This window comes from Nerophis ophidion, linkage group LG05, assembly GCF_033978795.1.
Source record: "Nerophis ophidion isolate RoL-2023_Sa linkage group LG05, RoL_Noph_v1.0, whole genome shotgun sequence".
Classification (NCBI taxonomy): Eukaryota; Metazoa; Chordata; class Actinopteri; order Syngnathiformes; family Syngnathidae; genus Nerophis; species Nerophis ophidion.
This window is the reverse complement of record NC_084615.1, coordinates 58393991-58409750: the sequence shown is the minus strand read 5'-3', so window position 1 is coordinate 58409750 and position 15760 is coordinate 58393991. Positions and strand designations below refer to the sequence as shown.

The 15760-nt window shown below is 41.2% G+C and overlaps 1 protein-coding gene across 3 annotated transcripts in view; it reads right to left on the bottom strand.

Annotated features, from left to right (window-relative positions):
- The window catches only part of LOC133553431 (storkhead-box protein 2-like), a 71614-nt gene that overhangs the window by 26301 nt on the left and 29553 nt on the right, over window positions 1–15760 (bottom strand). Inside the window, exon 1 of one of the 3 annotated variants that reach the window (XM_061901632.1) lies at window positions 8327–8792. The exons of the other annotated variants lie outside the window; for them this stretch is intronic. The gene's annotated coding sequence lies outside the window, so the exon portion shown is untranslated. Of the gene's footprint in view, window positions 1–8326; window positions 8793–15760 lie in introns of those variants that run through there. 3 annotated transcript variants of the gene reach the window in all.

The following is a 15760-nucleotide window of genomic DNA, read 5'->3' as shown; positions in this document are numbered from 1 at the left end:
CATATTTTTAGATCACTCAGGCAAAACCAAGCCTTGTGATGCCTTCAAACACTATGGCATCAAGTAGGAACATTCCTCACGCGTATCACAGCAGTGCTCAGTTTTTTTGCACGCCTCTAGCATGTTTTATGACTGTAATCCACTTGTGTTGTCTTTTGGGATCGTTGGGAATGCGCAAAAGTGCTCTTCCCTTAATTTTTGTTTTGTTTTTTCTGGCATCCTGGCGCATAAATCAGTTAGAACAACTAAGAAACACAGATGGTGTTATATATATGGACTTTGCGTGGTGCATGCCGAGTCAGTGTCAAACTCATTTTAGCTAAAGGGCTACATGGTGGAAAATCTATTCCCAAGTGGGCCGGACAGGTAAAATAATGGCATAATAATTTAAAATTAAAGACAACTTCAGATTGTTTTCTTTGTTTAAAAATAGACTAAGCACATTCTGAAAATGTACAAATCATAATGTCCATGAATTTTTTCATTCATCTAGGTCATTGTGATCTCAGGATATTCAAACGATCGCAACTGGACTGTTTGGTTTGTCTTAAAAGAGGTTTCGCCTCTCATCCGAGTAGGCTAAACTAGATATGACCAATCTATTAGAAGGGGATGAACGTATATTATTTCAGTATATGTATGTGCACCCAGATAATGTGTCCCCATGCAGTCATAAGTACAACACAAAACGTACAGATTATCAAAAGCATTTTTTCTTGAAGTGTCACATGTTAAATTACCAAAAACTTTGACAATCAAGGCATGAACATAACAATCCACATTTTGTATCATTACTATCACTAGTAAGCAGCGTAAGTACGCAGCGTCTAAACACGGAAGTCTTGCCTCTGCTATTGCGACATCCAGCGGACACATTAAGAACAGCAGTTCCTTTCATTCCAAAATAACAGCTTATTTCTATAGCAAACTCATTTCGCAGGCCGGTTAAAACCTGTTCAGGCCGCGGGCCTTACCTTTGAACCCACTGCTGTACAGGAAAGACAGTACGTGCAACAACAATTGCACATGCTCTTCACCAGTTGCAACTGTGTGAGAGTAGCAAAGAGAAACTATTGAAAAAATCTCACATTAAATCTGGCTTGGAATTTTCCGAAATAAATAAAACATACTTATTTTCTTAATTTTATTTACCTATATTCAAACAGTTTTACTGTTCAAATTGTGTATAATGTTACAGAGGCCAAAAATATTTAAATATACTTGTTAAATAAAACATCTGCCTTGGTTTTAGTGATTACTTAGGCCTACTACTCTACTGTATTTTATTGTTGGTCGTTATGGTGGTACTTTTAGAGCCACGTTTCTTGTGAAGTGGTACTTGGTTAAAACGGAATATCACCAACACCATCTTCACTACGAATGGGAATTTTACAACTCACAATTTAATTTCATTCTGATTCTTGCGGTGATGATTTTTTTCCAAATCGATTCTCTAATCATTACAATTCTTGATTCAAAACAATTTACAAAATATATAAGTTAGTACAACAATATCAATAAAACATTTTTAAAACCCATATGACTAATATGCGCGATGAGTAAAAGCAGATAACCTTGACATTTAAAAATTGATTCTTGCACATATTTGAATCAATTGAGAATTGGAAGAAATAAAAATTGTGATTTGAGTGTTGCGCTTAAACACAGTCTGGTGGTAAAAAAGTACTTTAAAAATAAAAACAAGTCAGGGACAGTAACAATTGCCAGTAAGACAAAGCTAACCTTTGAGCTTCAAAGCCTTTAAACCCAAACTATATAAGCGGAAAAAAAGGTTTCTTCCGCAATAAATGCAGAACAGGAGGATGTGGAAGAGGGTTGGGAATCAGGCAGTAATCATGAAACAAGGATGATGTTGAACAAAATGTTTGCTAGGCATGATAAGACAGCATGAGGACATGAAAAGCTTGTAATCACAAAGGATTTGGGGAAATTATACTGCAAAATGTTGCAATAATACTCCGATACTTCATCAATAAATGGATGGATTGGAAGGAAACAAGGTTGGACCAGAAGCGAAAGTGAATGTTTTAAAGAAGAAAAATTATGAAAAGGATCATATTAAATCTTACTGTCGGATTCAGGAAGTGCAAGAGTGTCCACATGAACAATGTGATATTGACGGGCCTTCAGATAACATGCGTGCTTACTGGCAGAGCAGCTGTTAACAGAGGAGGACAAGATGCTGCTGCTTCAACAGTGCAACAGGTGACAAACGTTCTGCATTCATAGGAGGTGGTTGGGGATGTCAACAACATTTATACATGCATTTCAATGTCTATTAGGAATAGCATCATCATAAAGTTCACCAACATAAACAGCAAGACACAGTGTATGTTATTCTAAAAAAAATATCAACCAGTGTGTTTGTGTTGTACTTCCTGTCCTGCATAGGTACGGCAATACACCAGGGTTAGGGTAGGAGGGCAAAACAATTTTTTTCTTACTTATTGGTACCTGCTGTTGTGTATTTGGGTTCTGGATAAGTCCCGAAATTTTTTAATTAAACCATTGAGGCATTGCAGAGACATTTATAAAACAATTGTTCCTTCCTTCATACTTCCTCTGAAGGAGCGTTTTGGAATTTTTTTACATTTGTGACGTCCCATTGGTGACGTCAGCCGCATCTTTTAGCCACCCAATTGGGGCACGAAATTAACTCTTTTGTCCCACCCCTAAATGGAACAAAAACATTATAATAAAAAAATTATTTATTTATTATTATAATAAATTAACTGGCTACAAGTATATCATTCTACAGGATATTTATCTAAGTGTGTTTTACAAAAACACATTCAAATTGATTTAACAAGTTGCTAGTATAGTTATGTGAGAGCATAGTGAGTGTGACGTGTACTGTAAAGACACATTTTGGAAGTATTGTCTGGTTATTAGCAGGTGTATGAGCTCTGTCCATTGCTGTATCTGTCACATGTGTACGTGAAACATGTTTGACATCATCCATATTTTGTTAAATATTCTTTGGTCAAATTAAATTAAATTATATTTTTATATGGAACAAGCTTGTGCTGTGTATCATAACGGGTTTTATTGAAAAAATGTGAACTAAATGACATGAAAATCAATTATTTTCATAGCCCTCCCACGAATCAACAAAGCCTCCCTTAGCCCTGGGAGAGAAAAAAATCCTGGAGCTGTCCCTGGTAGTGCGCTACCCTTATCAATTCAAAATTCCTGTGCCTTTGCGCCGCCATCCCGTAAAAAGAGAAGCCTTGCATATTTGCTTTTAGGGCTCCACATCGCAGTGCGGTTGGTGGAAGTTGGTCGTTAAAATTTACAGTTAGGTGTTTAAGTTAATGTTAAAGCAGATTGAAATCCATCCATCCATTTCCTACCGCTTATTCCCTTCTGGGGTCGCGGGGGGTGCTGGTGCCTATCTCAGCTACAATTGGGCGGAAGGCGAGGTACACCCTGGACAAGTCGCCACCACATCGCAGGGCCAACACAGATAGACAGACAACACTCACACTCACACTCACATTCACACACTAGGGCCAATTTAGTGTTGCCAATCAACTTATCCCCAGGTGCATGTCTTTGGAGGTGGGAGGAAGCCGGAGTACCCGGAGGGAACCCACGCATTCACGGGGAGAACAAGCAAACTACACACAGAAAGATCCCAAGCCTGGATTTGAACCCAGAACTGCAGGACCTTCGTATTGTGAGGCAGACGCACTAACCCCTCTGCCACCGTGAAGCCCAGATTTCAAACGTGTTAATATATCTGCTGTTCTGTGTGATTTCTGTGCATGACTTGTCTGTTGTCTGTGAATACACTTTGTTGAAAAGCATGCCTTCAAGCTATGTTTTTATCTAAGACGGGAAATATGAATGATATCATCAGGGGTTAGTCCACGTCAATTTGACGAGCAACAATAATCTGAACTCATGCTACCCCTATTTGATACTGCCCCCACCCCACCTCCAGGGTTTCCCCTAGATTGCCATCATAACTGTGGCGGTGGGGCGTGGTCAATGACATAATCATATAATTTGCATAGCCCGCAATGATGCCTATATATTTTCTTTAAAAAGGCTTACATACTGTTCATTTAAAAACCAATCTGTTATTAAGTCGTGTTAACATATGTTTTCTTATTTTGTATCGTTTTGCTCTATTTTTCTATTGCTGCAGCTTCATGTACTGTACAATGTACTTTGAGAATTTTTGTAGTTTCTTAAGACTTCTCCAATCTTTTTAATTATTTCTTGTTCATAATAAATGACTGGCATCCAAACTCACATCTTTTTCTGGTGTTATTAGAGTCTCTTTTTGGTGATCATACACTTTTTTGGCAACCGTATTTTCGGTGCATCACTAGTCAATGTGCAAATATTAGGCTTTGTGTAATATATGAAGATATATATGTACTTTGCTTCCTGAAAAATAGCGATTGTTGAAGGATCGGAAATTATGTGTACACTGTGGCCCATTTGCGTACATGTTATGTACCTTGCCTGAATGGATGAATGAATGAATGTATTTATTTATTTATTCAGGCAGACAGGTATAGCAACACTTCAACACTCTTTGAAATTTGACAGACATGCAACGGCACCCACCGAAAAGGGATACAGGAAAAAAAACAAGAATACTTTTCCATGTCCCGCCCCTAATTTACAATCAACTTATGTTGGTTATATATGTTGGTTATAAAGTCCAAGTTTCAACAGCAGATTTGATGGATACATTACAATTTCAGAACAAGAATAACATATGCTGGAAAACACTTTGTCAATAGCATTAAGCGACCATGAGAGTAGCTCCATCTTATCTGGGTATCTTTCTTCTTCTGAAGCCTTGTCTGGTTTCTTATGTCTGTTATTCCATCGTCAGTTCTTTTGCACCTGTGTCCCACAGTCGAGATAGTCCAAACAACTAGTCATGTTTTGCTAGTTTTCCAACAACACATTTTTTACTGCAAGGTTGAACACTCTTAGGCTACATTTTTCCGCTCATATTGTCCCACAGTTTCACCCCGGCTATAGATAACGTTTGAGTCTTGAATGATGAATTCACAATGTTATGTTTGGATTTCAGGACACCCCTGAGTTCATGTGGACCATCTCTGAGTGAAAACAGACCGTATATTTACAGGTAAAACTCTTTTTGAGGCCATAAACATAACTTGAAGGCTACTGTATTGGATTATATCAGGTACAGTAGTTTAAGAAAATTACTCATTATGAACAGATCATTGGTATGTGCTCTATATGGGGCATAATGTATAATTCTAATTGTTTTTTTCTGGAGCTTAAATAGCGGTTCAATAGTGTCCCTGTAGGTGTGCCCTCAAACTTCAGCGCAATACTGTAAATGCGGGAATAAAAGAGCTTAGTAAATCGTTTTAAGTGAATTTGGATTTAGTAATTTCTGCATTTTCCACAAAATGGAGACACCCTTTAGCCAATTTAGACTGTACTGCTTTCACATGTGGTTTCCAAGTCAGTAGAGCGTCTATCTTAACCCCCAAGAACTTGTGTTCATTTACTCTGTTTAAAGACGTCCCGCTAACTTCTATGTGTATGTTTTTTCCAATCCCCTTCTCCCAAAGAGGATATAGTTTTTTTTTCAGAGATTTTGTAATCATTTATTTACTAAAAACCACAAAAGAATTTTTGACAAGTGATCACTGCAAACTCATGCAGTTTTCGACTCTGCTCCATTGTACTGGAATGTGACCTGCGTACTCCCGAAATGTTGAAATCAAACCGTGGAGGCAGGGCGGAGATGTTTATAAAATAATCTTGCCTATCTTCTTCACACTTCCTCTAAACAAGCCGTTTGGAATTTGCTTTGTCCTGTGATCTGTTGCTGATTACCCATTTACCTAAAGTGCTTTGTAAGAGTCCACCATTGTAGTCCGCAATGTAGTCAATTGATGTGTCTCAATTCAGCGGCTGCATCATTTGCAGTGCGAATTTATGGGCCGCTGACTTTATCGCGGTGCACAAAGGCTGTCCAAATTCAAAAAAGTTGTAAGTGTCCTTCGAATCTGGCTGACAAATGCGTCCTTTTCTCCAATTAACAGAAAGGTTGCCTCTGTGTACACTTAGCGTCCTTTCATATCCCGAGATCCTTTGCACGTTGAACTCTGAAAAATATTTTTAACATGGCGACGCAATGTGAAACATTGCACACATACTTTGGCAATAGATGTGCTACACCTCCGGGACGGGGCGTACAATGGCACGGCAATCTTCTTGTGTGAGCCTTGATCACGTTCCCCATTTACAAACTTCCTCCGAACACTATTCGTAAATTATCATTGCTTATTATTGTGTGCGGACAAATATATTTTGTATACAAATAGATATGAGCTACTAACACTACCACTACTGCTACTGCACTCCTTCAACATTTGTAGAAAACTCTTGTGGATGTACTACCAGTCTGTGGTTGCCAGTGTTCTGTTCTACATGGTAGTGTGCTGGGGGGGCAGTACATCTAAGAAGGACAGCTCCAGACTTAAGAAACTGATCAGGCGGGCCGGTTCTACAATCGGAATGTAAGTGGACTCACTAGTGGCGGTGGCAGAGAAGAGGACTGTTGACAAACTAGTGAGCATACTGGATGATGCTAGTCACCCTCTGCATAGCGTTATCAGTAGCCAGAGGAGCCTGTTCAGTGCTGGACTGCTTCATCCCAAGTGCAGGACTAATAGACTCAAAAACTCCTTTGTTCCACATGCCATTAGACTGTACAACTCCTCTCTGGGGCTGGGGGCCGGGGGTACAAGGATGACAGGGGATGCAAAACAATAACAGTGCAATACGTTTTCATAACATGGTCACTACTGCCTACTTTCTCTTGTTATATTCTTATTTTACTGTTATATTTTTATTCCTATTGTAGCTTTTTATTTTTTATTCTTATTGTAATATTTCTCTATTTTGTTTCCATTTAAATCCCCCATTATTTACTTTTTTTAAATTGATCTCAACTCTGTACACTGCTGCTGGAATTTTAATTTTCCTGAAAGAATCAATAAAGTACTATCTATCCATCTATCTAAAACACACCAGCTGATTACGTAACGTCACACCAAGAAGCAACGGCTGGAAGCATCGATCGCTCTATTTTAAGCAGATATGAATGATCTCTTACTCTCTCAAAACTAGTTTTCTGCACACAATTGTAATGTATTTACTCGATATTTGAAGAAAACATGATGGATAAACTTGATATATCCTCCCAACACACCTGCTGTACGCAGTTAGCGTCAGCAGATACAAAACTCACCTTCCTTCCACGGAATACAGAAAGGTGTTTATTATCAGACAATTTGACTGCAAGGCTGATAGTTGAATCAGACTCCTCCTAATCGAATTGTCAAATGTTCTACTATTTGAAGTCAGCCCTACCAAGTTGGTAACTGTTGCACAAGGTGCTTAGCTATTTTCATTTTGTGTATAAGTCGCATTGAAACAACTTGTTATACGACCTCCCATGTAGCTGGGAAAGCGTTTTCATATTGGATGTTTTCTGCTGAGGATTCTCAACGATCCGTCAAACACTAGGGTCTGAAACTGGACAATAAGAAGAACTATTTCTGAGTTACATTACAGATTTCTAGCTCCAATGGACATGCGAAAGCTACAAAAACAGCGCAGTAACCAAATACAATTGGGTCAATTTAGTATTTTCCTAGATTTATACCAACAGTCTCATCCAGTCATGCCGCTAAAATCACCGAGATGCCAGAGAAGACAGAGCCATTTTGGTAGAGCAGCTGTTAGCTTGCACCCTTTGCGCTCTCCATTTTTACTACAGGGCTACCCCCCTCCAAAAAAAAAAAAGACAAGAGAGGAGGAGAAAGGCTTCATGAAAAAAATAACCCCAGAACATGAAACACAAATAAAATATGTATTGGTATAAAAGGTGAAGAGTAAAAAGGAAGGCGTACTGTATGTGTGGGAAAGTGGAACTAATAAGGAATGAGAAAGGTAGGAAGCATTGATCATCAATGTCTCCCTCACTGCAGTGGTAGTAAACAATCAGCCGGCCTCCTTTGTCCACACAACTAAACCACACCCCCTCCTTTTGTCATGCTCTCCCTCCTTCTCTTACCATTCATTTATATCATGATCTATCTTGCAATGTCTCTAGCCTTTGCAGCAACACATATTGTGCATCTATTTTATGTGCTCACCCGTCCTCCTGTTACTCGTATTTTCATGCCTCCGTCTTGCTCGCTCTGTATAGCTGCCATGCTAAGTAGCAGCTGCTAACATGCTAACATGCTAACTAACAATGAAAGAGTGCAACACATAGGCAGATCCATACCTTGGTATTTCTGGTCCACCTCCTACACCAAAATTTGAATTCACGATTGTTTTTTCTTAATGTGGCTTCTGATGGTAGCACAGTTCTTTCACATACACACACTGGATCATGCTGCTTTCTGACACACACTCACACACACACACTCACTCACTCACTCACTCTCTGCTCCTCACCCGCCCCGAGCAAACACGCGCACACACACACACACACACACACACACACACACACACACACACACACACACACACACACACACACACACACACACACACACACACACACAGACTTGTTACGTCCTTCACTGTTCTCACACACACACACACTTGCTTTGCTCGTCCCCTCCCCTCTTTTCCCACACACACACACACACACACACACACACACACACACACACACACACACACACACACACACACACACACACACACACACACACACACACACACACACACAAATGAGCATTCACTGGAGGGCTACCCACAATCCTTTACGCCAACAAAGACAAGGGGGTGTGACCAATCACATACTGCCTCACTCTGCATCTGCGCCCTCCCCAAACCCCTCCCCTTCTCTCACAGTGTAATGCTCACTGACATACAAGCTTGTGGGCGGGCTGCTGAGAAGGTTGCCATGACAATTTATCCCAAGTTGCTCTTTCTCGCCATCACTCATATGTTCTCACACACAGTCATACAGGCAGAGTCGGTATTTTCCCTTTTAAGAAGCATGTGCTCTGATGTGGTGTGTCACTGTGTGTATATCGGCACAAGCTCTGGGGAAGCCGGTGTTGCAGAACCGCAGCTGGATTTTGGTGTGACCCAGTTTGAACACTAAAACTGCCGCATGTAGGACACACACACATGGGCTTTAAAAGAGGTGCTTGTATAAATTGTTCATTTATCAATATGTTTTTATTAGAAGCATCGATGGTGGATCATGTGAGTGTATAATCATTAAGACGGACAGTTATAATGATTGTTGATCATTTTTAGAAATGTCCGATAATGGCTTTTTTGCCGATATCCGATATTCCAATATTGTCCAACTCTTAATTACCGATTCCAATATCAACCGATATCGATATATACAGTCGTGGAATAAACACATTATTATGCCTGATTTTGTTGTGATGCCCCGCTGGATGCATTAAACAATGTAACAAGGTTTTCCAAAATAAATCAACTCAGGTTATGGAAAAAAATGCCAACATGGCACTGCCATATTTATTATTGAAGTCACAAAGTGCATTATTTTTTTAACATGCCTCAAAACAGCATCTTGGAATTCAGGACATGCTCTCCCTGAGAGAGCATGAGGAGGTTGATGTGGGCGGGGTAGAGGACTACGAGCTTCCGTCCTTCCCTCTGGTTTTATTAATAATAACCTTGAACTTTAATTCAGCTTGTCTTTTCTGCATTTGGGTCCACCAGTTTTACTAGACTGTGACAGAACGATCTGGTCCTTTCAATGGACGCAGCAGATTTTGACCGTGTGAGGGAGGCCCTAGCCAATCAAGGACAGCGTTTGAAAACTCATGACCAACTACTACAGAAACTTATTCACCAGATGTCACGCATTTTCACCCAGCTCACTACTCTCATCAATCAACAAGCTCAACCACAACCCGAACCACCTGCTGTCACTGCTGCAGAGCAACACATCCCCCCGCATGATAGATACTCAGGCAATTCTAGCACCTGTTGTGAATTTTTAACTCAGATCCAACTTGCTTTTGACGCTCAGCCCTCTCGCTTTGGCCGTGAGGCAGCCAAGATCGCTTATGTAGCCAACCTGCTAGAGAGGCCCCCTTTGAGTTATTTCAATGCCCTTCGTGAGCAAGGATCCCCTGCAGTCTAGTCCTTTGCTGCACTATCTGCAGAACTGAAGCGGGTCTACGACCACCCCATACGAGGGCAGCAAGCAGGTCAGCAGTTGTTGCTACTTCGTCAAGGGAGAAGCTCAGTAAGAGAATTTGCCTGTGAATTCCCTTCCCTAGCTATGGAATCTGGCTGGAATGACCAGGCCCTTCTCACTGCTTTCCAGAATGGGCTTAGTCTGGTCATTGGAAGGGAGATTGCTCTGAGGAATGAGCAGTTGTCCCTAGACAAAGCTATTACAGTAGCTATCAACATTTTTTGACCAGATGGCCCAGTGGCAAGCTGACCCCGTTCCTTGCAGGTCTTTGGAACCCCCCAGCTTTAAACCCAAGCCAGCCGAGCCTAACTTGCCAATACGCACAGCCTCAACCTCCAGTTCCCCTGTTGAGGAGCCCATGAATGTGGGCAGGGCTCACCTTACACCTGAAAAGCGCCTCCACAGAAGGAGGGCAGGGGTGTGTCTCTATTGTGGTCAACCTGGCCATTTCCTTTCCACCTGTTCTTTGCGCCCAAAAGAGCGGGCTCACCAGTAACAGTGGGGGTTGATTTAGCCAAGCTGTCTCCTCTCTTAAGTCCCTATGCCGAATACAGTTTTCTGCTACTCTCCGTTCGCAATCCCAGTCCTTGTCTCTCCTTGCTCTGGTGGACTCGGGGGCGGATGAGAACTTCTTGGACGCTGAGGTCGCTTCCCAAGTGGGCATTACCTCCAAGCCACTTCCCTCACCCTTGCAAGCCAATTCCCTTATTGGCCGACTCCTTTCCTGTGTCACTCACCGATCCGAACCTGCGAACCTGTGCACCTCCTCGTCTCCGGTAATCATCTTGAACAAATCCAATTCCACATAAGCTCTTCTCCTCATGCTCCTGGTCAGCCCTGGTTAAGACTTCACAATCCTCACATTGACTGGGCTGCAGCTGAAGTGGTGAGGTGGAGCTCCTACTGTCTCTCCACCTGCCTGCGGTCTGCCCGCTCCCCTGCTGAGGACACAGTCTCTCCAGTTGTCACAGAGCCCCCAGATCTGTCCAAGGTTCCCTCTGTTACCATGACATAGAAGAGGCCTCCAGCAAGCAACATGCCCTGTCCCTCCCTCCGCACCGCCCTTATGACTGTGCCATTTACCTGCTTTCAGGAGCTCCCTTGCCTTCCAGTCGCTTATACAACCTGGCCCGCCCTGAGAGAGAGGCAATGGAAAAGTACATCCATGACTCATTGGCTGAAGGGATTATTCAACCCTTATCTTCCCCACTCGGTGCAGGTTTTTTCTTCGTGGGTAAGAAAAATGGCACGCTACTTCCCTGTTTAGATATTTGAGGGTTGAATAATATCACCATTCAAAACAAATACCCATTGCCTTTGCTGGCATCGGCCTTTGAACCCCTACAATGAACGACTGTGTTTTCAAAGTTAGACCTCCGCAATGCCTACCATTTGATTCGAATCCGAGTTGGTGACAAATTGAAAACAGCCTTTAAGACTCCCGTTGGTCATTTTGAATACTTTGTTATGCCCTTTGGCTTGACTAATGCCCCAGCAGTTTTTCAAGCTCTGACGAACAATGTCCTCCGAGACCTGATTAACCGCTCTGTCTTTGTGTACCTGGATGATATCTTGATTTTCTCCCGTAACCTGGAGGAACATTTGGCTCATGGCAGACAAGGGCTACAGCACCTTCTTGAGAACAAGCCCTACACCAAAGCAGAAAAATGTTCAGTCCACAAGGTTTCTCGGGTTCATCATCGAAAGTGGTCAGGTAAACGCAGACCCCGAAAAGGTGCGAGCTGTGGTGGATTGACCTCAACCAACCTCAGTTCAATATCTCCAGAGCTTTCTTGGTTTTGCAAACTTTTATCGCCGGTTCATCCGGAACTACAGTCAAGTGGTGGCACCCCTCACAAGACTCAAATCTCCGTCTATCTCATTCACTTGGACGGCAGAAGCTGACACGGCTTTCAAAGAGCTTACAGTAAGAGACGTTTTACTACAACTCCTGTCCTGATTCACCCTGACCGCTCACGCCAGTTCATTGTGGAAGCTGATGCCTCAGAGTCTGGAGAGGGGGCTGTACTATCCCAGTGTTCTGCTAAGGACCAGGAGCTCCATCCTTGTGCGTTCTTCTGACTTGAGGGAGCAGAACACCCCTTCATCATATGGACAGACCATAAAAATCTGACCTAAAATTCAGTCTGCGAAGCGCTTCAATTCCCGTCAGGCCCGGTGGGCTTTGGTTTTTGGTCGATTCCGCTTCACACAGACCTACCGTCCAGGATCCCGCAACGTCAAGCCGGATGCCCTGTCACGTCAGTTCACTTCAGAGGGTCCAACAAGTCCTAAACCTATCCTTCTGGCGTCTTGTGTGGTGGCCGCAGTGATTTGGGAGATTGAGTCGGTGGTCCAAAGGGCTCAGAAAGACCAACCAGACGTGGGTAATGGTCCTGATAACCGCCTCTTTGTGCCTGACACTGTACGTTCACAGATTCTTCTGTGGGCACACACTTCCCTGTTGGCCTGCCACCCAGGAGTTGACCGCACCATGACTCTCCTCAAGAGACACTTTTGATGGCCTAACATGGATGCTGATACCCGTGCCTTGGTGTCTGCCTGTACTGTGTGTGTGCCCGTGAAAAACCCTCCAAATCGACCACCTGCTGGCCTACTCCATCCCTTGCCAGTCCCAAGCAGCCCCTGGTCTTATATTTCACTGGACTTTGTCACTAGTCTCCCGCTTTCCTTCTCAGAGAAATTCTGTTATCCTCACTATAGTGGACAGATTTTCCAAATCAGTGCATTTTGTGGCTCTACCCAAACTCCCCACGTCCATGGAAACAGCCAACCTCATGGTCCACCATGGAATTCCTTCAGATGTGTTCTCAGTTAGAGGGCCTCAGTTTACTTCGGGGATTTGGAAGGCTTTCTGTCGGGCCATTGGAGCCACTGTGAGTCTGACTTCGGGTAATCACCCTCAGTCTAATGGGCAAACGGAACGGGCAAATCAAGATCAGTCTTGATTCGTTGGTGTCAGGCTGTAGTGCTAGGCTATCACAAATCAGCGATAAGATTGTGAGAAAGGCGGCGATCACCTTGTTACTTGTCATAGCTTATCCGTCTGACTTTTGCCTACATACAATGTGACAGTTACACGTAAAGCACGCATATAAAACATACATAAGACACTAGACACAGGGTACGGTCAGTGCTGTCGCAGCAGAGCATGTGCCATATATCTGATTTATAACACCAAAAGACTTACAAAGTTTGCCAGTAAATAGATATGATCAAAATAGTATCAATCTCACGAAGATTCCCGAGCCATTTTGAGAGATAAAGAAGAAGCGAGTCAAATTATCGTGTGACGTAGAAGTAGGAACCACAGGTCCTTTCTCCACCAATAACAATGCAAATCATGCAGACTTTGTGAGAGCCAACGATTACTTTGGGGGAAATTATGATCCACAACCTTTTATTGTAAATCCTTAACATAACAAGGATTAAATACAAGTTTTAAAAGCTCTGTTAAACAAATCCAGCTTTCGTGAAACCCTAAGCATCATGTAGCAGTATTGCTAAGGGCTAAACAAAAAATACAAACTACAAACATAACAAAACAATAGCTTCCTGTACGATGTCTGCTCTCACTGCTATGACAACTAAGAGGATGTCCATATCATCCCGTTTAGATGAAGAATTAATCTTGATCCACACGAAGGGTTAACAGTTGTGTGTTTTTGTCTCCATCTTTGGTGTGTTTCTCTCCATCTTCAGGTATAAATTGAATATCACAGATGAACAACTTCCAGGTTCATAGGTAATTCTTCCTATCATCCAGATGAGGGGCATGATTTATAATCCAGAAAAACTTTGACCAGCCGAGATGATGCGGGAGCAGTAGGACATCGCTGCTGGCACACAGTAAAAGCTGCAGAGGTCTACTGAGCGGTCCGTGTCATTGCGCCGCTTAAAAATAGTTTGTCTACGTTAGCGCTTATAATAACAACATTGCTATTATCAATCAATCAATGTATTTTATTTCAGCAATCTTCACATAAAACAAAGAACAACAACAAAAAAAGAAAAGATAAAAAAAACACTCATTTGAGCAATGATTGAGCCGAAAGGGTGTAGATTGAAGCAACGCTTATATAAACCTACCCCATCACAACAAGAACAAGGTTCAAAATATATAAAATCTAAAACATGCTTCACTTATATTACTTTTTTTTTAAACAATATATAAGCAACATATATGTAGCACACGTCTCATATACACAGTTTAACATTTAAATCAAACATATACATTTGTACACATATATATATATATATATATATATATATATACAATTTATTTAAATTCCATATAAAGTGTTAATATATATATTTTAATACAACCTATATGTATAATTATGCAATCATAAATTGTAATTATGTACATATTATATATTGTTGTCTTTCTAAAACAATGTTTGCTCTTCTTTCTTATATTTACTAATGATAAATGATTTAAAAAGCTTTTTAAACTGGTTTATGTTGGTGCTGTGTTTTATTTCATCCTTTAAACAGTTCCATATTTTAACCCCTGCTATTGTTATACTCATTCGTTTCTGCGTTGTTCTACAATATTGGATCTTAAAAAGTAGTTCTCCTCTTAAATTATAATTCCCTTCTCTCTGTAAAAATCTTCTCTGTAACCTTGTTGGAAGTGAATCTTTACTTGCTTTATAAATCATTTGGGCAGTCTTGAGTTGGATGAGATCTGGTAGTTTTAAATCAAATGTTTTTATAAATAATCCATTAGTGTGTTCTCGGGGTCCTGTGTTATGTATCAGTCTGATGGCCCTTTTTTGCATTATGAATAGTGGTTGGATTATTTGGTTAATAATCAGGTCACGATATGTATAAAGAGTATTGTTGGGGGTTTCTGGATGGTTATTTAGAGCAGTGGTACCGATTGGTACCGCCGGGCCACAGAAGAATTAAAAAAAAAAAAAATGTTTAATTTTTTTTATTAAATCAACATAAAAAACACAAGATACACTTACAATTCGTGCACAAACCCAAAAAAAACTCCATGACAAAAACCTCCCTTTTTCACGACAAAAAAAAAATCTCCCTCCCGCCCCCACTGCGGGACAAATGATCAAGCGTTGACCGGTCCGCAGCTACAAAAAGTTTGGGTAACACTGATTGAGAAGGTTTTGTGGGCGACATAGAGAGCCCCACTTGATTACATTGTTAGCAGGCTTTTTAAGTATTTATTTATTTACGACTTAGAAGGCATAAAAAAAGAACATTTGTGTTCATGTCTTATATAAGGATGGTGAATGATAGTCAGCAGATTTCTGTCTAATTTTTTGCATATTTCCAGTATGACTGATCTGATATGGTCAGAGTGCAGAAGTGTTATTCCAGTGACATCAATCTACGGAAATAGCCGAAGGTATTCTGAATATTCAAAATGGCTGACTGAATTTCTGTGATGTTTAAACAGTGTTTTTACATACTTTGCGGATAGTAAATACGATTGGATATGGTTTAATTGATACAATGAACCAATTAAGCATA